This window comes from Pan paniscus, chromosome 5 (genome assembly GCF_029289425.2).
Source record: "Pan paniscus chromosome 5, NHGRI_mPanPan1-v2.0_pri, whole genome shotgun sequence".
Lineage (NCBI taxonomy): Eukaryota > Metazoa > Chordata > Mammalia > Primates > Hominidae > Pan > Pan paniscus.
The window spans coordinates 101,125,661-101,153,500 of NC_073254.2; positions in this window are offsets into that span (position 1 = coordinate 101,125,661).

Sequence of the window (27,840 nt, forward strand, 5' to 3'; positions counted from 1 at the left end):
TTAATGTGACCGTATTTGGAGATAGGGGCTTTAAGGAGGGAATTGAGGTTAAATGAGACCACAAAAGTGGGGCCCCAATCTAATAGCACTAACATGCTTATAAAAAGAGGAAGAAATGCCACAGATCTGTCCCTCTCTTTAGGTCCACACAGAGAAAAGGCCATGTGAGGACACAGCTAGAAGGCAGCCATCTGAGAGCCAAGCAGACAGGTCTCATCAGATGCCAGCCCTGCCAGCACCTTTATCTTGGACTTCCACTCTCCTAAGTTGTCAGAAAATAAATTTATGTTGTTTAAGCCAACATTCTATTCCATTTACTCTGTTATAGCAACCTGAGCAGTCATACCCTCTCTCTCCTCCTTATTCCACTTAGCATCCATAGTGAGTCATAATAATCATTTAATGGTAACTCTTCAACTTCCTTGCCCCTTGCATCCTTCATTTTACTTGATGGGTCAACTTTATCTTTCCACATGACCCACTTAATCTATCTTTCCACCTGTTGCTTACCTACAAAATGAACATGGCTAGAGAAGAAGTCACACACCATGCTGACTTTCAATTCATGAACATAAATATCAAGTGAGCTCATGGAGTCACCCAAAATTTGAGTTTCCTTCGATCATTCATTCTTCTACTTCTTTTAATATTATATATCTTTCTGATTAAAACTCAAGCATCTCCCCTTCACTTTCCATATCTGCTGATGCTTTTGCTTTCTAAACTACTAAGTGATAAGAATCAAATAGAAAAGGGTCTTCATAGGCCCAGCGCGGTGGCTCACGCCTGTAATGCCAGCACTTTAGAAGGCTGAGGCGGGCAGATCATGAGGTCAGGAGATCGACAGCATCCTGGCTAACAGGTTGAAACCCTGTATCTACTAAAAATACAAAAAATTAGCCAGGCGTGGTGGCGGGTGCCTGTAGTCCCAGCTACTCAGGAGGCTGAGGCAGGAGAATGGCATGAGCCTGGGAGGTGGAGCTTGCAGTGAGCTGAGATCGCCCCACTGCACTCCAGCCTGGGAGACAGAGCAAGACTCCGTCTCAAAAAAAAAAAAAAAAAAAAAGGGTCTTCATAAACTTCCATCATTACTTGCACTCATTTAACATATTCTGTTCTGTACCAACAAATGCTGCCTTCCTCTTGAAACTATAAACTGTTCATGTAGTTCACTAGGATGCTTAATTTCATCTTCTCTCACACACTCAGGACACCTCTTTAACAACTCTCTTATTTTCAACATTATCCACTCTATCCTGTGCTACTCCCCTCAGCACACACCTATGCTGTTATTACCTCCTTCTCAAAAAACTTCTCTGGACTTTACTTACACCTCCAGCTACGATCTCATTTTTATGTAATCTATGAATAATTTCGTAGTAATATATATAATTCACATATACTTAGAAAAATACCTAGAAAATCATTTGACTAAACTTTGAAAAGTAGTCATCTCAGAGTAATGGATTATCATATAATCTATTTCTCAATCATACTTTCTGTAAGCCTTGATAACTGTCATGCATACATTTTCAGTTATGAGTGCACATAATTATATAACTATATAAAATATGAATCAGATAATTCTATAATTAAATAGAATTATTGCATATAATTAAAATGCAAAATAAAGATAAAAGTATGACCATGTTTGTGGCATTGTAGATGGCACATCTGCCTTGAAAAGCAATGTGGCAATCTCTAGCAGAATTACAAGTGTACATTCCTAGAAATCCAACAATTTCATTTTTTAAAATACACTTCAGAGGAAAAAGGATACCTACGTAAGGATTTACATGGGAGAAATAATTGTAATCATGGACAATTTGAAATAACCTAAATATGTTAGTAGAATGCTTAAAATGTTGGTACTGGTTCCAGATCCACATAGGAGATATTGAAAATAATGTTATATAAAAATAGAAAGAGAGGATAATACATAGAACACATTACTGTGCAGTGTTTAAGAACACATATAAGATAATCTTATAGTAAATAGGATGGAAGGATTCTCATAAAAGTCAGATAGTTGTTGCCCGTGGAGAGTTTGAATAGGAATATTACTGAGGGTATTCATCAAAGGAGACTTAACTAAATCTCTAAAGTTTTATTTTATTTTTGAAAGAAAATGAGAAGCAAATAAGACGAGATATTAGCAGTAGATATTCTAGGTGATGAAAACATGTTTATATTGTATCTAAATGTATATGTGTGTATATATCCCTGTGTGTGTGTGTGTGTGTGTATATATATATATCCATTTCTATAATTTAAATTCTTTTAAAGGAAAAAGAATTTTAAAAAGAGGAAGAAAAACAGAAACACTAAGGTGAAAGTACATGGTCCATAGAAACTTGACTGCTAATAATCTTGACAGATCTCATTTACAGATGCAGAGATGAGAATTCTTTCCATTTAATGGCTTTGCAACATTACATATTATTTCTTAAAAGATATGTGCAGGAAGGATTATTTTTATGCAATTAAGATGGTGAAAAATTAAGGTGCTGACAACTCCAAGAATAAGAACTATTCTGTGGGGAAGAAGGCTGAGCAAAATGTTCAGAGAGAAGCTCCTAGTTATCATTCCCCACACTTCAGGAACACCACATTGAGCAATTGTCCATTCAAAAAAGCACCTTTATAAGTTCCAAAAACCAGGTGAGAAATCACAGTACCTGGTTTTAATATCACATCAAGGAAGGAAGCACTGCAGAGGACAGAAAAGACAGTCTTGAATTGACAATATTTTTCATGTGGAGTTGAATTTAGTTTGACAGTATTTTGTTGAGGATTTTTACATTTATGTTCATCAGTGATTACATCTCCTATTTTAAGTGATACAAATGGTTACGGATTGTGTTCTTAATTACACAGCTTTATTTGGTTTTGAATGTTCACATCAATCTTTGTTACTAGAAGTCCAGTAACTTCATAAATGTTACTACACACAATTTGTGATTTTCCCCGTCTAAACACTTTAGTAACACACATCTTATGATTCCAAGCAGTAATCTTGTCTTAAAGTGTTTACTTGCCTTCTTATTTCTCAAAAACAAGCTAGAAACAGCTGCCTGTAACATAATTCAATTAACCAAAATGCAGAAATAATTAGCCTTATTCACAGCAAAAGTGAACCTTTATGGAGCCCTGCCTTGAAAAATATCTGACTGTAATCTATACAACCAAGACCTGCATATTATAAGCAGTGAAGATCTATGAGATTAGGGGGGAATATGTTTTTCAACTGTCTTGTTTTTAAGGATGCATGTAAATTTAGCATATTTATTTATCTGAATACTTAATCAAAAGATATAAGAAATGTATCTTGGAGAATATTTGGAATATTAGAAAACATGTGGACACAGATTTTTAGCTTTCTTTCTATACTCACATATGGTCTGCTAATATGATGATGTCAACATGATTAGAAGTATTGCCAAATCATGAGTGAACTCCCATTCACAATTGCTTCAAAGAGAATAAAATACCTAGGAATCCAACTTACAAGGGATGTGAAGGACCTCTTCAAGGAGAACTACAAACCACTGCTCAAGGAAATAAAAGAGGATACAAACAAATGGAAGAACATTTCATGCTCATGGGTAGGAAGAATCAATATCGTGAAAATGGCCATACTGCCCAAGGTAATTTACAGATTCAATGCCATCCCCATCAAGCTACCAATGACTTTCTTCATAGAATTGGAAAAAACTACTTTAAAGTTCATATGAAACCAAAAAAGAGCCCGCATCACCAAGTCAATCCTAAGCCAAAAGAACAAAGCTGGAGGCATCACACTACCTGACTTCAAACTATACTACAAGGCTACAGTAACCAAAACAGCATGGTACTGGTACCAAAACAGAGATATAGATCAATGGAACAGAACAGAGCCCTCAGAAATAACGCCGCTTACCTACAACTATCTGATCTTTGACAAACCTGAGAAAAACAAGCAATGGGGAAAGGATTCCCTATTTAATAAATGGTGCTGGGAAAACTGGCTAGCCATATGTAGAAAGCTGAAACTGGATCCCTTCCTTACACCTTATACAAAAATCAATTCAAGATGGATTAAAGATTTAAACGTTAGACCTAAAACCATAAAAACCCTAGAAGAAAACCTAGGCATTACCATTCAGGACATAGGCGTGGGCAAGGACTTCATGTCCAAAACACCAAAAGCAATGGCAACAAAAGCCAAAATTGACAAATGGGATCTAATTAAACTAAAGAGCTTTTGCACAGCAAAAGAAACTACCATCAGAGTGAACAGGCAACCTACAACATGGGAGAAAATTTTCGCAACCTACTAATCTGACAAAGGGCTAATATCCAGAATCTACAATGAACTCAAACAAATTTACAAGAAAAAAACAAACAACCCCATCAAAAAGTGGGCAAAGGACATGAACAGACACTTCTCAAAAGAAGACATTTATGCAGCCAAAAAACACATGAAAAAATGCTCATCATCACTGGCCATCAGAGAAATGCAAATCAAAACCACTATGAGATATCATCTCACACCAGTTAGAATGGCAATCATTAAAAAGTCAGGAAACAACAGGTGCTGGAGAGGATGTGGAGAAATAGGAACAGTTTTACACTGTTGGTGGGACTGTAAACTAGTTCAACCATTATGGAAGTCAGTGTGGCGATTCTTCAGGGATCTAGAACTAGAAATACCATTTGACCCAGCCATCCCATTACTGGGTATATACCCAAATGACTATAAATCATGCTGCTATAAAGACACATGCACACGTATGTTTATTGCGGCATTATTCACAATAGCAAAGACTTGGAACCAACCCAAATGTCCAACAATGATAGACTGGATTAAGAAAATGTGGCACATATACACCATGGAATACTATGCAGCCATAAAAAATGATGAGTTCATGTCCTTTGTAGGGACATGGATGAAATTGGAAACCATCATTCTCAGTAAACTATCGCAAGAACAAAAAACCAAACACCGCATATTCTCACTCATAGGTGGGAATTGAACAATGAGATCACATGGACACAGGAAGGGGAATATCACACTCTGGGGACTGTGGTGGGGAGGGGGGAGGGGGGAGGGATAGCATTGGGAGATATACCTAATGCTAGATGACGAGTTAGTGGGTGCAGCACACCAGCATGGCACATGTATACATATGTAACTACCCTGCACAATGTGTACATGTACCCTAAAACTTAAAGTATAATTAGAAAAAGAAAAAAAAAAGAAGTATTGCTGGTAAATAATTGTTAAACTGCATACTTTACAAGATGCTGAAGATTGCTTTTCTGATATTTTTTGTCTAATTCCATGCCAAGGATTATTATAAGCACAAACATAATTAATATATAAATACCTCATGCACCCTCACAATGTGTGCTACAGATAACCAGCAATACTGGCTCTTAACACTTGCGATCTCACTAAAACAAAGTGGAAAGCTAACTTTATACAGTAAACCTATATATACTATAATAAAACTTTATTCAATCCATACTGCATTTTTATCATTGTTTTTTCTGTTTTCTTGTCTACTGCATTCATTACATAGAATATCCCAAAGCATGCAATATTGGATGGCAGTTTATTGAAAATGATTTTAATATATTTTGTTCATAAGAATTCTTATCTTTTTATTAGACTAGCCAATGATGATTAATATTTAGAACTGAATGCTTACAGCTAGACAAAAATATGAAAACAAAAAATATTGAAAGAGAATCAAACTCAATGCATTTCTGGAAGAATATGGTTGCTCTACCTGAAATTAGTGAAATTTTATCTCCTTTAGTAGTACATACTTCAGAAATGCTGTAGAACAAACATGAATGAATGAAACACATATGCAACCCTCATCTGATGTGTTAAAAAATAAGTCCCAACAAGGAAGTTTTAGCAATAAGCGCCAACATCAAAAAGTAGAAAGATATCAAATAAACAATCAAACATTATACCTCAAGAAACTAGAAACAAGAGCAATCCAAACCCAAAATAAGGAGAGGGAAAGAAATAATAAATATCAGAGCAGAAAGAAACAGTATAGAGACTATTATATATCAATAAGACAGACAGCTGTTTTTTAAAAAAGAAACAAAATCAACAAAACTTTAGGTAGACTAAGAAAAAAGAAAACTCAAAATCTGAGAGAGATGAAGAAGACATTATGATACCACAGAAATACAAAGAATCATAAAATACCACAATGAACAATTAAATGCTAATAAGTTGGAAAACTTAGAAGAAATAGATTAAGTCCTGGACACATACAACTTACCAACAATAATGATGAAGCAATAGGAATCTTGAACAGACCAGTAACAGGTAACAGAATCAGGCAGTAATACAATTAATACAATATCCCTCATAAAAGAAAATCCTAATGGTTTCACTGCTAAATTCTACCAAACATTTAAAAAGAATTAAAACAAATTCAAGTCAAATTATTTCAAAAATAAATGAAGAGGTGGGACTTCCAAGCTCATTCTATGTGGCCAGAACAGGATACTAAAACCAGACAAGGACACACACACATAAAATTACAGGCCAATATCCCTAATGCACATAGATGCAAAAATCCTCAACAAAATATTAGTACGCTAAATTCAACAACATTAAAACAATTGTTCACCATAATCAAGTGGGATTCATCCTGAGAACACAAGGATAGTTCAACATCTGCAAATCAATTAACATAATACATCACATTAACATAATCAAAGACAAAATTCATGTGATCATTAAAATAGAGTTGAAAATGCATTCAGTAAAATTCGACATTTTTTATGATAAAAACCCTCAACAAACTGGGTATAGAAGAAACATACCTCAATGTAGTAAATGACATATATGACTAACATATAACAGCTAACATCATAGGGAATAAGGAAAAGTTAAAAGCTTTTCCTCCAAGGTCTGAAACAAGACAAGGATGCCCACTTTCACTTTTATGCAACATAGTACTGAAAATTCTAGCCACAGCAATTAGGCAAAAGAAATAAAGGGCACCTAAATAGAAAAGTTGTCCCTGTTTGCAATTGAAATGATAAAAAAATATATATATACATATATCATATATGTATATTTATAATATATATTAGTATAATGACCATTAATGTAATGACCATAATACATATGGTTAGTCTAATAAAAGCAATAAAAAGTTTTTTGTATCCTAGTCTAATCAAAATAAGAATTCTTCTGAACAAAATATATTAAAATGTTTTCCAAATACACTGTCATCCAAGGTTGCATGCTTTGGGATACTCTATTTACATTATGAATGCAGTAGACCAGAAATATATATATATATTTTGGTCATTACACTAATGATCATTATACTAATATATATTATAAATATATATAATCATATATATATAAAAGTTTTTGTGGAATCTTGAGGGTTTTATATATATACTTAAGGTTATATGGTTATATCTGGAGTCTTTAGGGTTATATGTACATACATATTTAAGGTTATATTTATAGATTAACCCTAAAAACATATATGTATATATAACATTTATGTATACATACACACATATGTATTTAAGGTTATATTTATATGTTTAAAGTTATATATATAAATATAACTTTAAATACATATGTGTGTATATTTAGGGTTATATTTGGTATATATACATAATTTATATATGATATAAAATCCTAAAGACTTCACAAAAAACTGTTAGAACTAATAATTGGTAACGTTGTATACAAACTGAATTTATAAAAATCAGTAGTGTTTCTATATGCCAGTAGTGAACTATATGACAAAGAAATCAAGAATGTGTCTATTTACTATAACTACAAAGAGATACTTAAGAACAAAAGAAAGGATGTGAAAGATCTCTACAATAAAAAGCATAAAACATTGATGAAAGAAATTAAAGAGAACACAAATAAGTGGAAAGATGTCATATGTTAGTGCACTGGAAAAATTGTTAAAATGTCTATGTTACCCAAAGCAATCTGTGGATTTTATGCAATCTGTATTAAAATGCCAATGACATTCTTCAGATTTTTTTTAAAAGTCTTAAAATTCATATAGAAATAGAAAAGACCCCAGATAGCCAAAGCAATCTTGAATATGAAGGACAAACTGGAGGTATCTCACTACCTGACTTCAAAATATACTACAAAGCTACAGTAACCAAAACAGCATGGTACTGGAATAAAAGTAGATACATAGACCAATGAAACAGAACAGAGAACACAGAAATAAACCTATGCATTTACAGCTTACTGATTTTTGACAAAGGCGTCATGTAGTCACACTGGGGGAAAAGGCAGTCTTTTCCATAAATGGTTCTAGGAAAACATGGATATCCATATGCACAAGAATGAAACCAGACTTTTATCTCTTACTGTATAAAAATAACAAATCCAAATGGATTAAAGACTTACATGTAATATGTGAAACTATGAAACTATTATAAAAACATAGAGGAAATACATTATGAAATTGGACTAGGCAAAAATTTTTTTGAGTAAGACCTTAAAAGCACAGGCAACAAAAGCAAAAATAAACAAGTGGGATTACATCAAATTAAACAATTAAATTTAAGACTTCCTTATGACTCAGCAATTCCATCACTGGTATATAACCAGAGGCAATGAATTTAGTATGTTGAAGAGATATCTGCACTCCCATATTTATTGCAGTGATATTCACAGTAGCTAAGCTATGAAATCAACATACATGTACAACTACAAATAAATGGATAAAGAAATGTATATGCATACAATGAATACTTTCAATCATAAAATAGAATGAAACCTTATCATTTGTGACAACATAGGTGAATCTGGAGGACATAATGTCAAGTGAAATAAGCCAGGCATAAAAAAAAATACACATTATCTCACTCATATATGGAATCTAAAAATGTTGATTTCAGAGAATTTGATAGTAGAAACTGATTACTTGAGGATATGGAGGGCAGGGAGGATGGGTTTCTCAGAGAGGCTGGTCAATGGGTACAGAGTTACAATTAGACAGGAAGAATAAATTTTGTTCTTTTATCATATAGTAAAGTGACAATAGCAAACACCAGTGTAGTGTATATTTCAAGATAGCTAGAAGAACAAATTTTGAATGTTGTCACCACAAAGAAATGGCAAGTGTAAAATGACGGATATAGTAATTAACCTAATTGGATTATTATACTCTATATACATGCATTGATACACCACATTGTACTCCATAAATATGTATAATTTTTATGTCAATTATAAAAAATTAAAAAGTTATTTCATTAAACCCTCATCCATAACTATCAAGTAGTATTTATATATATGTAATATCCACAAGAGTTAAGACATCACATCAGGAAATTATGCTGTAATCAAATTAATCCATCTACATAAACAACTTTCTGAGTTCTACTTTGTATTTTATATCATTCCAGAAGGCATTGATCAGGAAGAGAAAGGAATAAACACATTTTAAAGGAAAGAATTCTTTAATACATCTTGATATTTGATAACTTTCAATCTGATGAGACCAGTTTTAGTGTGGGCTTTCACCTTTTGGCAACAGTCAACTAAAATAAAAATTACTTAAATCAACTCTGCTGTTAACAGTACTTATAAAGCCATCATTTGAAGTTTAATTTTATCCCATTTATTATGGAGAAGAGCAGGTGATAAAGGTTTTGTTTTTGCATACAAGTTCACCAAAACAAAGTTTCACATGGGGGCAAAAAAACTCCACCATTATGTTTTCTAAAGATATCAGTACATGCAATCAAAACACATTTCAAGCAGGTTCACATTTTAAAATGTTTCATTTGTTTTTGTAAACTTTAGGCTACCAGAACCCTCTCCCCTTTTGACAATTAAGAATCTGTTTTGAGAATATCATTTCATGGGAGAAATAATACCTTAGAAAGTATTGAACAAAGTCCAGAACATTCATCCATTGCAAAACATAGCCTAAATCTATCCACTTGGGTATACTCTTTATTCCCATTCACCACTCCATTCTTTTCCTCACATCCTGAAAGATTTAAAGAAATCCTAACAAGAATCAAATCTCAAACAGCACATTCTCTGAAAGAATTGCTGCACTCAATGGATCTGTAAAAGTCAGTGAAGTAATGTAATTCAGCATCTCTAATCAAAGAGTAAATTAAATGAAAAATTATAAGGATAAAAGCAAACATGCAAGTCTACTTTTGAGGAATTATTTCAAACTGTGAAGTACATGAAAAATAGATCAAACATTTTGAATGGATGAGGACAAAACACTTAGAATTTTTATTTCTTCAAAAGTTTTATCCAAATTGGCTGTTGTGTAGGAGGAATTTATGGTGTTTTCAAACTTATAATATCTTCAATTATGCAATAGAAATTATTCCTGCACTTCAGCTATTTTTCAGTGATGTTCAAGGAACTAGAGGAAATATACATGGATCATACCATATTTAAAAGAACATAAGATAATCAAAATGAAGTATCATTTGGACATTGCCATGAAATGAAGTGTTTTTATAAGTGAATGTTATAATAAATAAATTTTATTTTCTATTTTGATAAACATTTTAAAACTGCAATGTTTTATCTCTACAATAAATTGATTATGGAACACTCTGTACATTTTTAAGTATCAGTGATGTCATTATAAACATGTTTTTATTGCTTGTGCTGCAATAAAGAGATGTCCAAAGGAGTGATTAAGCTTTCAGAACATTTTGCCACTATAATTTTTAAATCTGTTCGTATAATCATTCCCCATTTTTTTCCATTTGTATGATTCACAATCTTTTCTCATTGCTATATGTTTAACTGGTACTTCCTTTTATAATCCTCTCATCCATTAGCACCTTTTTAATGTACTTCTTCTAATTTTCTATAAACTGGAAAAGGTTTTCCTAGACAAATGGTCAAATAAAAAATACATGTTGATTAAAAACAAAAGCTGCCTATAAACAAAGTAGGTATTAGAACTTGATGTGCATGCCGTTTTTCTTGACCCTTCTGATGTCTCAGTTTCTCATTTATGTTTCCCGGCAGTATTTCCTATACTTGAAAATATTCTATATATAAAATTGAATTTTATTCAACAATTACTTAAGTCAAACTCTTTTTTTTGCAAAACATCTAGTTAGGCCCTGTGAATGATGGAAATGTGACAAAAGCAATCTCACCAAGAGTTTATAATAAGGACAATATATAGGCTTTCTTTATAATAGAACATTGATTAAACTATTATAATATGTAATGCCTTCTCTCAGAAGGTCACAATCTAAAGATGGAAATGTCTCTTATCTACAACAGAAAAATATTATAATAGACATAAAATGCATTAATATGAGAAACAGAGAGAAGGGGGAAGATATGCAAGTAGGAATTCAAGCTATTAGCCATTTTAAAATTGAAAATAAAAAGTGTGAATATTTGTATTTATGAATGAGTGAGAAATTTATAAAAACTCTCTAATCAGTGTACAACTGAATCTTTTTAGATTTGTATATTTCATCTCTAAAGACTAAAACTTGGCCACCACTCTTTTACAAACATTAGACTATTTTAAACTCTTTTTTTTGTTACGGAAATGAATTCATTCATATTTATCTATATTTATAATTATTTTATCTAACAGTATTTTCTATTACACATTTTATTTTCTATTTAATTCTTTTCTCATTTTGTTCAGTGGATCAAGTTTCTATCTTTAAAGGGATATGAAATCTATATCTACCTACTGTGATATTAAAATTAAAGAACAAATGTTCCTTCGTATTAGTCTCTTTATCTGTTTCCCCATCTCTTCATTAGCGAAATAAAACTATTATTTTAATTTTCCAATTATGTTTAATTATAAAAACTAGAATATTTGTTATAAGCTATCATTTCTTCTCTTACCTGTTTGCATGTGTGTAATCTTTAATACATTTTTGTCAGTTTCTAGTTGTATCATCATTATTATATTCATATATTAATTTATTATTAAAACATTACTCACCATTATTTATTATAATCTTTTTCCCTTATCTTGGAAATTTGTTATGATTTATTTTAAATTTAAATAGAGTAGTTTCCCAAACAATTTCTTCATACAGGTTACTCTGAATCCTTCTACTGGAAAAAATATATTTAGTCTTTACATAGGACTAATCTAAGTGTAGAATACTTGGATGGCATTATTTTTCTTCATTAAGGTCTATCACTTTTGTTCTTTTTTGATATTAGTGTGGCAGATGATAAATTAAAACACTGACTTAATGTCCTTAATTAAAATATTCTTTCTGCCTAAAAGGGACATGTATTATTTATAATTAGGTTCAGCTTCAAGGTGACTAATATTAAAAAATAGTAGCTTAAGCCAGGTAGAAGTTCATTTTTCTCTCATGTAAAAAAGGCCAGAGATGAAGAATTTAGTATTACTCTGGGGAATCCATATAATTGTCAGAGACTGGAGGTCCTTTATTTATGTCCCCTAGGACACAGATCTTGTCTGCATGGTCTGATATGTCTGCTTGAGTCCCAATTAACACTCTTCCATTCCAAGAAACAAATGGAAAAAGGAGAAGGAAATGAAACTTTTAAAAACAATTTTATTAAGGTATAAATTTCACGTGATAAAATGCACCTATTGTTTTTAGGTCAGTGAATTTTGACATATGTATATATTTGTGTTATGAAACCAAAATCAAGATTTAGAACATTTCCATCATTCCCAAAAGTTTTCTCATGTCTCAATCACTTTACTCTCTCAGATCTAAACAAATACTGATCTGTTTTCTATTGGTGTAGATTAGTATTGCCTTTTTTGAAATTTCACACAAATGGAATCACACAGTATCTAATCTTTTGTGTCTGGTTTCTTTCTTACATAATGTTTTTGAGATTTATCAGTGATTTTGTGTGTCTTGGTAGAGTGTTCCTCTTTATTGCTGCATAGCATTTATGAGTTGTACCACATAAAATTCCCAGTAATTTTTCTTTGCCTGGTCTTGTGACTTATCACCCTATACATGTGAAGTTTAGTATTCAACCAAGTATTCAAGGAGATCACCTGTATAGATTTCTAAGTCCTTTTTATACATATCTCACTTCTCTCCTGAACTATGCCCGACAAATTCCAGATGTCCAGCAATCTCTATTTCTTCAGCTCAGTGACATAGCTGGTCTCTAAATTTTCCCATCTTCTCCAATATCTAGAATATTTTAACCAATATGTAGATATATTCACCAATATCTAGAAATATTCAGATAGAACACTGGGGCCACTATTGGGGTTTGCCTCATTTGCTTTCCCTCTCTTTGGGGGTCATAATTATTTTGTAAAATGTCCAAAAAGAGGCACATATTTTACTGCTTTATAGTTGTTTATATGGGGTGAGCTAGTCTGTTTTGAGTTATTCCATATTGACTAAAAGCGAAGAGAAAGACCCTTGATATTTAAGTAGACTTTCCAAAAGTTCCACTCAGTATGTCTGCTTATATCTAATTGGTCAGAACTTAAATTCATGACTACACTTACTTACAAAAGAGAATTGGATGTATAGTAATATATGTACTTGATAATGTAATCAGCTGCAATAGAGTTCTACTATAAAAGAAGTAGAAAGAGTGGAAATTGGAGGGCAACCAGTAGTTGTATAAAAATTATATGATTTTTCTCTTTGATTTTGATCAAATATACAAGAATATTTCCAGGAAAAAAAAAAGGATAAACCGTTTGGGAAAATGGAGAGACAAAAACCACATCAGAGGCAATCAAAATTGTGATGCACAAATAAAAGAAAGCCCAATTGCTCTGGCAATTAAGAAAATTAAAATTGAGTAGATTGCAAAAATTTTCTCCCATTCTGTAGGTTACCTGTTCACTCTGATGGTAGTTTCTTTTGCTGTGCAGAAGCTCTTTCATTTAATTAGATCCCATTTGTCAATTTTGGCTTTTGTTGCCATTGCTTTTGGTGTTTTAGACATGAAGTACTTGCCCATGCCTATGTCCTGAATGGTATTGCCTAGGTTTTCTTCTAGGGTTTTTATGGTTTTAGGTCTAACATTTAAGTCTTTAATCCATCTTGAATTAATTTTTGTATAAGGTGTAAGGAAGGGATCCAGTTTCAGCTTTCTACATATGGCTAGCCAGTTTTCCCAGCACCATTTATTAAATAGGGAATCCTTTCCCCATTGCTTGTTTTTCTCAGGTTTGTCAAAGATCAGATAGTTGTAGATCTGCAGCATTATTTCTGAGGGCTCTGTTCTGTTCGATTGGTCTGTATCTCTGTTTCGGTACCAGTACCATGCTCTTTTGGTTACTGTTGTCCTGTAGTATAGTTTGAAGTCAGGTAGCGTGATGCCTCCAGCTTTGTTCTTTTGGCTTAGGATTGACTTGGCAATGTGGGCTCTTTTTGGTTCCATATGAACTTTAAAGTCGTTTTTTCCAATTCTGTGAAGAAAGTCATTGGTAGCTTGATGGGGATGGCATTGAATCTATAAATTACCTTGGGCATTATGGCCATTTTCACGATATTGATTCTTCCTACCCATGAGCATGAAATGTTCTTCCATTTGTTTGTATCCTCTCTTATTTCATTGAGCAGTGGTTTGTAGTTGTCCTTGAAGAGGTCCTTCATGTCCCTTGTAAGTTGGATTCCTAGGTATTTTATTCTCTTTGAAGCAATTGTGAATGGGAGTTCACTCATGATTGGCTCTCTGTTTGTTTGTTATTGGTGTATAAGAATGCTTGTGATTTTTGCACAATGATTTTGTATCCTGAGACTTTGCTGAAGTTGCCTATCAGCTTAAGGAGATTTTGGGCTGAGATGATGGGGTTTTCTAGATATACAATCATGTCATCTGGAAAGAGGGACAATTTGACTTCCTCTTTTCCTAATTGAATACCCTTTATTTCCTTCTCCTGCCTAATTGCCCTGGCCAGAACTTCCAACACTATATTGAATAGGAGTGGTGAGAGAAGGCTTCCCTGTCTTGTGCCAGTTTTCAAAGGGAATGCTTCCAGTTTTTGTCCATTCAGTATGATATTGGCTGCGGGTTTGTCACAGATAGCTCTTATTATATTGAGATACGTTGCATCAATACCTAATTTATTGAGAGTTTTTAGCATGAAGGGTTGTTGAATTTTGTCAAAGGCCTTTTCTGCATCTATTGAGATAATCATGTGGTTTTTGTCATTGGTTCTGTTTATATGCTGGATTACATTTATTGATTTGCATATGTTGAACCAACCTTGCATCCCAGGGATGAAGCTCACTTGATCATGGTGGATAAGCTTTTTGATGAAGGGTTAATATCGAGAATCTACAATGAACTCAAAGAAATTTACAAGAAAAAAACAAACAACCCCATCAAAAAGTGGGTTAAGGATGTGAACAGACACTTCTCAAAAGAAGACATTTATGCAGCCAAAAGACACATGAAAAATGCTCATGATCACTGGCCATCAGAGAAATGCAAATCAAAACCACAATGAGATACCATCTCACACCAGTTAGAATGGTGATCATTAAAAAGTCAGGAAACCACAGGTGTTGGAGAGGATGTGGAGAAATAGGAACACTTTTACACTGTTGGTGGGACTGTAAACTAGTTCAACCATTGTGGAAGTCAGTGTGGAGATTCCTCAGGGATCTAGAACTAGAAATACATTTGACCAGCCATCCGATTACTGGTTATATACCCAAAGGATTATAAAACATGCTGCTATAAAGACACATGCACACGTATGTTTATTGCGGCACTATTCACAATAGCAAAGACTTGGAACCAAGCCAAATGTCCAACAATGATAGACTGAATTAAGAAAATGTGGCACACATACACCATGGAATACTATGCAGCCATAAAAAGGATGAGTTCATGTCTTTTGTAGGGACATGGATGAAGCTGGAAACCATCATTCTCAGCAAACTATTGCAAGTACAAAAAACCAAACACCGCATGTTCTCACTCATAGGTGGGAACTGAACAATGAGAATGCATGGACACAGGAAGGGGAACATCACACACCAGGGCCTGTTGTGGGGTCGGGGGAGGGGGGAGGGATAGCATTAGGAGATATACCTAATGTTAAATGATGAGTTAATGGGTGCAGCACACCAACATGGCACATGTATACATATGTAACGAACCTGCACATTGTGCACATGTACCCTAGAACTTAAAGTATAATAAAAAAGGAATAAAAAAAGAAAATTTAAATTAAAACCACAACAATATGAGGAAAAACATTAAAAAGGATGGCAATAAAATGTTGGAAAGAATATAAAGCAATGTAAATTAACTGAGAGTTGAAGTTTAAATTAGTACAATTACTTTAAAATGCAATTTATATATGTCTAGCATAAATGGAAATACATGTAATATCTATTCTAGCCACTCCATTTCTAGGCATTCACCTTAAAGAAACTCTTCCACAGGAATACAAGGAAATTTATATGAGTTTAAGTAATACTGTTTGTAATAGCAAAAAAATAAAAAAGTAAGTGAGCTCAAAATGTATAAACAAAATGTAAATAACAATTTTATGTCATTCAAGGGAACACTTCATAGCAGTGGAAATGAACTAAAAGGAGCTTTCATTGAACAGATTTTCTGCTGACTCATGTTAGCGTGTGTGGATCCTCTTAATATGCAGGTCTGTTTGTGTTTCTTGGCAAGAGAGTTGGACTGAAAAATCGGAGACATTAGGACAAGAACGTCTTCCCCAGAGGTGCAAGGGTGATTAGCAAGTCGTGTTGAGGTGACTCTACTCTCAGGTGCAAGACATATAGGTTGTTTTTAGTCAGGTGCTATAATTACCCTTGAGAACTTTTGACTCTAACAGCTGGCCTCCACAAAGCTACAAGAGTATTGCCCCACTCATGTTCCAAAAATAGTTTTACACAGACCAGCTGATTCCCCCTTGTTACATTGATATAATGGATTTGTCTATAAGCTTTGCCTCAGGTTCCACTAGAAGTCGAAGACTTTTTTCCCAAATATCTTTTTTTTCTAGCTTCTGTCTACTAAGGCATTGGACAAAGACATTTCTATTTTAAAGATCTCAGCTACAGTATATGCAAGCTTTCCATCAGGATCCAACAACCAGCCATTATTGGATTAGTAGCAGGAAGCAGTAAGTGACAGGGTATCATGCTGTTGTTGAGGCTGTTTATTTTTTCAGGGCTTACAAATTTATAACTCCCAATTTGCTTTCTCATCTAGAAACTAAACCAAATGCAAATCACTAAAGTATTATAAGACATTGGGAATAACATTTAGAGTTTTACCAAATATTAGGAGAAATTCTTATTTTGAAAATATTGATAGTCCTAAAGATGCAGGTCCTCGTAAGTACCTGTTATACTGGCAACATATCTGCACTTTATTGCTATGTATTCTGAGCCACATTGCCAATGACATCAAAGCCCTTCCTTTGCTAATGTAATTACACAGGTAGTAAATACAATATGCCACCTATATAATACAATAATTGTCTAGTGATTGCACCTTTTTCAATTGTATCAACCATGCTCCCTCACTGGAAAGTTAGCTTTAGTGTTAAGAATAGAAATCTATTTTCACTATGAAAAGAGTATGTTACCTGAATCACTCCATTCTTTCGCATGCTCAATATAGATTTAAACAAAACAAATCAAAGCAAAACCTCTGAATGTATGAATAACCTTCTAAAAAAATCCCAAAAATATACAGCAAGGCATTGCACTACCTACTCATCAAAGTCACCCACAGAGAGAACAATCAAAAAACTGTTTTTTCCATTACTGAACAGAGTTGGAGTTGTTAAAAAAAAAATAAAGCCAAAACATTTTTTTGAAAAGGAACATCCACTGGCATTAGAAAATATGAATCTACTCTTGAAATTGCAAATCAAGCCAGTGAAAATAATAATCCAGATGAACTGGCAATAAAAATTAGGCATTATGTCTGTTTTTAACATTGACAACACCCAATATTCCAAAATTTCTACAAAATTTATATCACAAATGTACTAAAAAGTTATTTAAAATAATAATGCCTTATACATAGAAAAAATCAGTTTCTGAAAAGACAGTGCTTTATTATGCACCATTCCTGGAACAATATTTGAGTTCAATAAAGCCAGAATAGTGCATTCTGAACATCCTATATTTCTGTTTTTTTTGATGATCTCTGAATAGCTATTATATAAACTTTCACTTTTTAGATATTCAATTATTATAAAACAGTAATATATATTAATATAAGAGAGGCATTTTTAATGCAATGATTCCAGATTGACATTAGTATCACCTGGGGAAGTTTTAAAAGCCCAATACCCATGTCATGCCTCACATTAATTAAATCAAAATGTGTGGGAGGCAACACAGGTGTCAGTCTTTAAACATTCCCCAGGTGATTCAAATGTGCAGTAAGCTTTGGTGATCACTGCCATAATATGTGTAATCACACAATAGTTTGAATAAATGCCATTTTATTTATTTTAGCTATGCATGGTACTCTAACTTAATTTTTCAAGAAATTCTGAATAAATTGTTTCAAAAAATTCTGAATGAATTGTTTTTTGTTGTTTATAGCCCAAATATCAGTATTTTCTTCACTTTCCCAAGTTAGTCTAAGTTTTCAAAACTGGGTTTAAAACCACTGCCTTAATTGGTAGCTAACTGTCCAATAATCCTTTCTAAGCCTACTGGAATAACAAGATACAACTAAATGACCAGACAAAACTCATTTGTAATCTACAGTGTTATTTTCATATAACTAGTATACTAGATTATTTTCAAATAGTTGTTTCTTCAGGATTGTTTCCTGAAATCACATTAGTATCATTAAAATACTTATATAACATCTTCTGTTGATAGCACAAAAATGCATTTCAAATAAACATGAGAAATTATCACAATTTAAAAATAAAGTGGATTGTATTGTGACAGAAGACAGATCTTTTTAATTGCTTACTGTGTTATATTAGTCCATTTTCACACAGCTGTAAAGAACTACCCTAAGACTGGGTAAACTAAAAAGCACAGAGGTTTGTTTAATTGACTCACAGTTCTGCATGGCTGGGGTGGTCTCAGGAAATTCACAATCATGGAGGAAGGGGAAGCGGGCACATTCTTCACAAGGTGGCAGGAGCGAGTGAGAGTGAGTGAAGTTGGAAGAGCCCCTTACATAAACCATCAGATCTTGCGAGAACTCACTCACTATCACGAGAACAGCATGGGGGAACCGCCCCGTAAGCCAATCACCTCCAATCAGGTCCTTCCCTCCACACCTGGGGATTACAATTAAAGATGAGATTCAGGTGGGGACACAAAGCCAAACCACATCTTGTGTCTGTGACTATTCAACCACCTTTTACTGTCTGATGGGATTTAAAGGTTAATATCTAAATGGTAAGACAAATGTAATGCCCACTAATCTCCTGATCATGGAATTTGATGTATATAAGTCTGAAGTTAGTTAACACCATAAGTTTCCAATCCATGACTAAAAATTCTCCTATATAAATGATGTTAGAATAGCGCAAAAAATAGATGTCTTTTTTCATATTGAAAGTCTGGATATAACATCTAAAAATATCTATCTTTATTTCAAACCTATTTTCAATCAATGAATTTTGTCACGTGAATATTTACAGATTAGTAATTTGAAATTATAGGTTTTGTAAACAAACTGAAGTCCACAATTAATCTGAGAGCATGAGAGCACAACATTTGCTAGTAGCAAAGCTGGGTCAGAGGCCTTAGTTTTATGACATCCTACATGATAGTACCTTCATAGCCCAGACAATGGAAGATCATAAATGTGGTGCAAGCTGATGAAAAATCTTGTCTTCTAAACTATAAATAATAGCCTTATAATGCGAAAAGACCTGAAAATTAGTCAAAAGCCCACCTGAATATAGATAGAATGAGTAAGAACCAGAAGTAAAACAAAAACAAAACGAAATTACTGAATGATCCCTTTATAGTTGGGTTCCAAAAGATACAAACTTTGTACTCTTTAAGAGATATTAGGGAACTAATTTTATTGTTATTGTACTTCTAGGGCCCAAATCACAGTAGAGAGCATTCACTTCAGAGCAAGGATAATATGCAACCAGAACACATCTGGTTAAACATATTGTTTTTTTTGTGTCAGCAACTGTTCTGATTAACCATGGCATTTTGAAGGCTAGTCAAGGAACCCAGGGTAATAGCTTTTTTCCCATGCCTTACCCATTTATTAGATACTTTGTATATCACTCCTGCTAACAACATCAAAAAGCCCACAGTTTAAAAAAATGCTCTATGAAGACAATTATTACATTAAGAAAAAAACAAAAAAGACAAAAGGCTAATACCACTGAAGTTCTATTGTTAAATCACAAGAATTTGCTAGACTATAGAAACAAATGTGTAGTAGTAATGTTTAAAGAAGTAGGCTTTGAACATGTGAAATGTTTTAAGCAAAAAGAAATTTCCAAGCTGCTTGCATCATTTTAACGATAAAGTTAAATGCTAATCTCATTTCAGTATTCACAATGCTAGAATACATATAAGCTTTTACTTATCAACATACAATATTAGTGGCTTCTGAAGATTTATAAAACATAATAAACTACTTTGACCCTGAGAAATCACACTTGCAAATGTATTACATAAACAGAACATTTATGTCCCTGGAATATATTTTTATTACAAAGTTAGTTCACTCTGTATATCATTTATAAATTTAGTTAAACTTTGTAGCTGTAAATATCTGATTGGTTATCCTACACAGCAGATGGTTTATAGAATATTCATAAGGTGAAGAAAATTTAAAATCATAATTTAGTATTGCTAAACCTTATCCCAAGATAATTAAGAACAAATGAAAGTCCTCTAATTTGACTTCTTTATATGTCATAATAAAATTATGTGGCATTATTGTGGCATTTAGGTAGGACACAGCAATATGCCAATTGTATTGATAAATACTTGCAGATGTTGAAGATTAAAGAAGCATCATTGTAGTCCAATTGATAATTTTTGAGCTGTGGGGGTCTTGTGACCCAATTTAATTTTTCACCTTTATTCTTTTATTTTTAGATCAATCGGTATCTTAAAAGCATTAAGTAAAAACACAAAATTCTTTGCTTTCAATACTTGCTGGAATTTAGAGTGACATGTTGTAAAAATGCTCCCCATGAAACACTTCTTTAACATTCTGATGACTGAAGGAGCCTCCGGGCATCTGGCCTTCTATTCACTGTTTATTAGATGGTTCATTCTTAACACAGACTTTTATTTTTGAAGCATGATCTAATGAGTTAAACTAAAATGAAAATGAAATGATTCCCTTGGTAAGATGCTGTTAATAAATACAGACGTAATGATGCTGAGTGGCAAGATTAAAGAAAGTTTGTCCCAGATTTGAATGAGGATTGTTAATTCTTGCTGGAACTACTCAGTGTTGGATTTTTCAAAAGCAAAAGTGGAATATTTCAGCAAATTTGTGACAGATTTCATCTGTTAATCAATCCGGGAAGATATTAGAGACAGATGATGTGATGGTGACAGATCACGCTCAGAATAAGGCATGATTTTTCCACTGGATTTTACTTCTAGTGAGCTCTTCTTTCAGATGAAAATGCGTTGCTTTTAAAACAAGAGAACCTAGACTGAATTATCTTGTTGGCAAGCTAGAAAATGCATATTTGTTGCCAATCTGAAATACCATAACTTAATAACTCAGAATTTCTCCAAGCGATGTACTTCCCACATCACCACACGCTTCAAGATCCATAGTAGTATTCGAAGCAAGGTCAAGGTAGAATATTAACTGAAAGAGGAAAAGGAGGGACTCCATTTCCCCTAGAAGAAATGACACAAACAAAAGAGCAGATATACGAAGGTAAAAAGTACTTTCGGAAAATGAAGCCACATTCAGTGTGCCCGAAAGGTATGGTTCATGGTTGGAAATAAAAATAGAAAGCAGTTTTTATGCTGATAGTCAAAGCCTTGTATGTGAGACTAAGGCATTTGACGTTTATTTTCTGGGAAATATGTAGTCACTGAATGTTTTTGAATAGAGTGGGAAAGCAACTCTTAACAAAGGAGGGGGTCTCTGGAAGATTAGATTGACGGGTATGTGCAGGAAAGATTGAAGGAGAAATCTTATATTTTACTTTTGTCAAATTTTTGGTAAAAATTTGAAGTACTGACTAAAGATATAGCAAGAACATTATCCCCAAATGAGAGAATATGGCTCATTTTTATTTAATCTCTCATATTTAGAATCACCAGACATAAGGGTACCCTGGAAAAGTGATGAAATAAAAAGGCTATATCATTACTAGTAGCTAGTTTTGATTTCCTGCTTGGTATCAATGCAAGGTTAATTTTAATATTGAACACAACTGCATTTTTTTAAACTTGTGACTCTAACAGAACTTAACTGATCCATTACTAAGGCAACTTGATATATATATAACCAATAATATATAGAGACATTTCTAAATAGGCCTTCTTCTTCCTTTTCCTGTATAGAACATTGTCATTTTTGGAAGAAATAGGAAACAAACAAATAAACATCTTTGACCTTTAAAAGTTGGCAAATAATTCATATCTCTAGAAAACCAAACAAATTTCACTTTCATCAATTTTGCATTCAAATTTTTTTTATTAAAAGAACCTTAAGAATTTTCTAAAGAATAGTGAAGATGTTGAATACATCTAATAGGTATGGGCTTCCTGTTCTAGGGGTGAGTAATATTCCTATGACCTCTAAGTAACTGATCAACTGAGAAAGGATCCTAAAAGGAAAATACTATGGTAAGTCTGCAGCACGCAAATATGGTGATGGTTTTATTTCAAATAAAACAAGTCCCCAAGAGAAGTAAATTCTCAGCAGTTAGTGGCTTCTCTTAAGAGGCAGTATGGTTTGGAATCTTAAGACTCCAAATCAAGATCGACACATTGACTAACAAAAATTTCCTTCTTGGTTAAATAATAGTTAATATCCTACTGTTCCAATAATGTGTTGAGAGGATTGAATACATTATTTAAAATAAAAGTAATATTTCAACTGTTGCACCTTTCCCTATAAGCTAACACTATTCTATAAAAATCTTTTATAAGAAAATAAAATTATTACTAATATTAGTAATAGACATAGCAATACATAAATCATAAGAGCTATCATGTATTGAATGCTCATCTTATGCCACTATCAGCTAAGAAAATATATATTATTGTTTGTAATTCTCAAAGTAATCCTATCAGTTTGGTGTCATTATCCCCACCCATTTTAGAAATGAAGACTAGGAGGTTCACAGAAATCAAACAGCTTGCCCATGCCCATACATTTAGTCAGGAGCAGGAGCTGGCTGCAGTCCCATGTCACTGTTTCCTTCTGCCGGGTGCAGCAGTAGTTCTTCTGGTATATGACCTACAAAGAAACATAATGCTATTGGTTTTTTATTTTTATTTTTATTTTTATTATTTTTTTATTTTTTGATATGGAGTCTCGCTCTGTCGCCCAGGCTGGAGTGCAGTGGTGTGATCTCGGCTCACTGCAAGCTCTGCCTCCCAGGTTCACACCATTTTCCTGCCTCAGCCTCCCAAGTAGCTGGGACTACTACAGGTGCCTGCTGTTTTTATTTTTAATTTAGAAGAAATATGATAAAATAATTATGTACATTATTAGAACAGTTGCTTACCAAATTCATGTCTGGCTCAAGTATGAGGAGGAGAGCTAGAATGTCAGTGTTAGGATACTCACAATTCCTGCCGGATTGTAACAATGGGATTCCTTATAAAGATGGAGCCCATCAGGATTGTGTTGCTCTCCTGATCTAGGTGCTATATGAAACCATGCAAATAAGGAATTGGAAAACACCATTTACTTATAAGTTGTATTAACAGTAAATTCAATGCCAGGGAATTGTGTATCGCACTGGCTAAAGCCAGAACTATGCTTCTTAAAAATCTGCCTCCCACTCGGAGGTTACAGTGAGCCGAGATCGGGCCACTGCACTCCAGCCTGGGCGACAGAGTGAGACTCCATCTCAAAAAAAAAAAAAAAAAAAAAAAAAGTAAAGTACACACAGGCATCTTATGATAGATGTAGATGGAAATTAAGTCTGCTGAGTTCAGCAATTGAAGAAAGCCTGTCACAACTCAAGACTATTAGAAAAAAAATTCTGCCTCCCATTGCTTAAACACAATACTCTTTTCATTATGGCACTCTGGGCTCTTCATATTTTGACTCCACTTACCTTTATAGCCTCATTGTCTTCCATATATCACCAGCCATCCTAAGTTAACAAAACCACTCTCCAGTTCCAGAATAGGTTGGGCCTTTTCATTGTATTTCTATTCCATTTGCTAGTACCTCAGCTAAAATATATTTTTTCTCTTCTCTATTTTAAAATATTTATCAAGGCCAAACACAAAAGCTAGCTCTCTCCGCTGTGATTAATGCATGTTATTTGTGTCTATCATTTGTATCATTCTGCTTTTTAAAAATAATTTGTAATTTACAAATTCTATTTTCCTTCCTTCAATGCCTCATATAGAACTTACCACTTTTCAGACTGTGATAACATTTGTTGCACATAACCAAATGTTTTCCAGAACGAAGTAATGATTGCACTCTGGTAAGATCAGGTCATGCCTGTGTATCCTTTGGGGTAGCATATTTTAAACCAAAGGTTGACATGAAACTCTTTTCCAAAGTACGTAACCCAGAATGATCCACGGACTCAGAAAAGTAAAATTTGAAATATGTTGAAGGAGGTTGAAAGTTGGTAGGCTGAAAATACAGAGAATAATTTGTCTTGTTCTATCTAGTTTCCAGAGTGCTGAGAAATAATCAATGAATCACAATTTCAAGGTGGCAAAGACAAAGAAGGATATTCTAAAATAGTGTCTAATAATGAAAGGCGCATGCAGCTACAGGTAGTTTCGGTGTATATTGAAATACCTTAGAGAGAATGATTAGTTTTAGAAGACATTTTTGAGAGAGTGTGGGAGAGGTGACTACAGATTGCGCAAAGATTTTTTGAAAGATGTTGCATTACATCCTGCATGGCAAAACTTCAATACCATTCTTTCCTCAAATGCTCAAGCATAATGTTTGGTTTCAAGCATCATCAACAGCAGTATCTAAACCCTTAGAACCTTGACTTCAGGCACTCCACCTTCATAGTCTCAAAGTTCACTTTAAACACTTTATATGCTTCATTGACTATATTATAAAACATTATGTTATTCAATTTGTACTAGCTCATAATTTTGTAGAAAAAGCCGGGTTCCTATCACACGACCAGGAAAATTTAGGCACATGACGTACTGTTAGGGTGACTAGGGAAGGGTTTATAGGGTAAAAAAGAGAAAAGGAAAAAGGAATTCTCAGCAAAGCAAGAGAGAGTCCTGCTAGCAGGTCTCCCGCTTCACAGATTGTAGCCCAGGTCACCACTGAGGAACTGAAGAGGCCAGGCTCCTCCCCACTGCAAAGGGCACAAACTCCCAGTCCTCTCAGTGCACAGGTAGGCATTATTTCAGCGGGGAAAGGGCCGGCTTCACCTATGACCAGCAGTCCGGTTTTTCACCCTTCAGTCTGTTTTAGGCTTGAAGACAGGATTTTGCTGGGGACCCTTAGCTGTCGCCTGTCTCTATCATTCCTTGCTCTGAAGAAGTACATCTAACTGCCTTTAGAATAAAGGTAAGGATAAGGATGAAGACCGATTTTAACTGCTTACGGCTGATAAGGGGCACTGTTTTGGGAAAACAGCAGTCAGATCTACCTCAGAGGCCTATCTAAGGGTTCGCTGGAAGAGGGGCCACCATCGTCTTGAGGCTCCGGTTGCATGACCGTTTGGAGCTTGATGGCGTGAAGCTGAGAAGAGACAAACCAGGTTATTAGAAAAGAATGTATTAAAACAAAACAAAGCGGCGGGGGCTGGGCGGGGGGTGGGGAGAGGGTAAGGACGGCTCGAAAACCCCAAGGCCTTTTTCCGTTTGCACGGGGAGAGGAAGGCCAAATGCCTGGCTGGCAAAATCAACCTTTTACCCTTTTGCCAACATGCCAGGCTTTTGGGTTCCCTCACCCCAAGCCCAATCCTAAGCCAACCAGTTTAAGGTTTGGGAAATTAACTTTTCCCAGTTTGAAGGATGCATCCGAGGGGAGTGTCTCACAGTACGGAGGCACAATTACTTATCAGTGAAGAGGGGTGTTAAGGTTTGGCTATGCCCCACCCAAATCTCATCTTGAATTGTAACTCCCACAATTCCTACATGTTGTGGGAGGGACCCAGTGGGAGGTAATTGAATCATGGGGGCGGGTCTTTTCCGTGTTATTCTCGTGATAGTGAATAAGTCTCATGAGATCTGATGGTGTTATAATGGGGTGTTTCCCTGTACAATTCTCTTCTCCTTCTGCTGCCATGTGAGATGTGCCTTTCACCTTCTGCCATGATTGTGAGGCCTCCCCAGACACGTGGAACTGTGAGTCCATTAAACCTCTTTCTTTTTTAAATTGCCCAGTCTTGGGTACGTCTTTATCAGCAGTGTGAAAACAAACTAATACAAGGGGACAGAGGAGGAAAAGGAATAAAGGAAGGCACTTTTTTAAAGGAGTCCCAGGGGTTTAGGATGACCCAAAAGGGATACAGACAGAAGATGATTGGCTACTCATCTAGAAAGTGGGGAGCAGGCATCCCTGGTTCCTTTCTCTTCCTAGCAAATACCTGAGGTATGTGAAAAAGAGAAAGTGAGGTGTTCCTCTTTTTTTCTTCCATCCTTGTATCCCTGAGTCCCAGTGACCACAATAGGATGCCACCCATGGGTGTCAAAGCAGCTTTCACGCATGTTAAAAAGGGAGCCTAGAGAGTGACAGTATCCATTCTTACCCTTGTATGCCCTATCTCTCCTGCTGTCAGTAGACAACCCCCTGCTTCCCTAGACTGTAGACCCCATCTCCCCTGCTCCTCTAGACCCGATTTATGCTATGGACACTAACAAAATCTTTATCCATGAAACAGAAAGCTTAGCTTAATCAGCAGGAATCAGTCATGCTCATTTGTGCTGTGCCTTTTAACTTTAGTTTTCATCAGCCTCTGGATCACTCAGATCTAGTTATCTTTCCTACGGCTTTCACTTGAAGCTTGGAATTGAGTTTGGGACAAAAATTTGTCTCGGGCAGGTTGCATGGACTCCTTATCATAAACCGAATGCTAAATGAAGCTGTGGAATTGAGTCCTCCTCCAACAAGGGAGAGAAAAGGATGTCTTGTGACATACCCAGATAACTGGTGGCTATAGTTATGCTTGCTAAGATTTGGGTGTATAGGGCTTGGCTTTGATTAGCTTCCTTGGTTTTACTTTCCCAAAAAGGAAACCTCCAGGTGATGGGAACCCTATTTATTCCCATCACCTGGCAGGATTTGCAGAATAATTGCTCAGAATTAGAATATCAATCCATATTTTTACATCAGCCATCCCTCTTGTTCTTTCTGAGCTGCAGCTGGAGATTGCTGATTGGTTCAAAGGAAAAAGCAGAGTTAGTCTAAAATCTAGGCAAAAACTTGAAAACAACAAATGAGTCTAGAATTTAATGATGAATGTATGATAAGTTTTGAAACATAACTTCTCTCACTGCAGTCCTCATTTTTGTTAAAAAACACACGATAATAAGACTGAGTTGTTTGCAAAATAGACTTTACTCTCATACTTTGCCTGGTTATTTGCATAAAGCACAGCAAGAATAATAATTTCTACCTAGGTCTTTTGGATTGACTTTGATGGAACTCTGTTCCACAAGGGAGTACCCTCAAATACCTGTGAGTTGGGTTATCTTCTTCTCTTAAGGTACCAAGATAAACTTGAAGCTCCTGGGGACTTACACAGG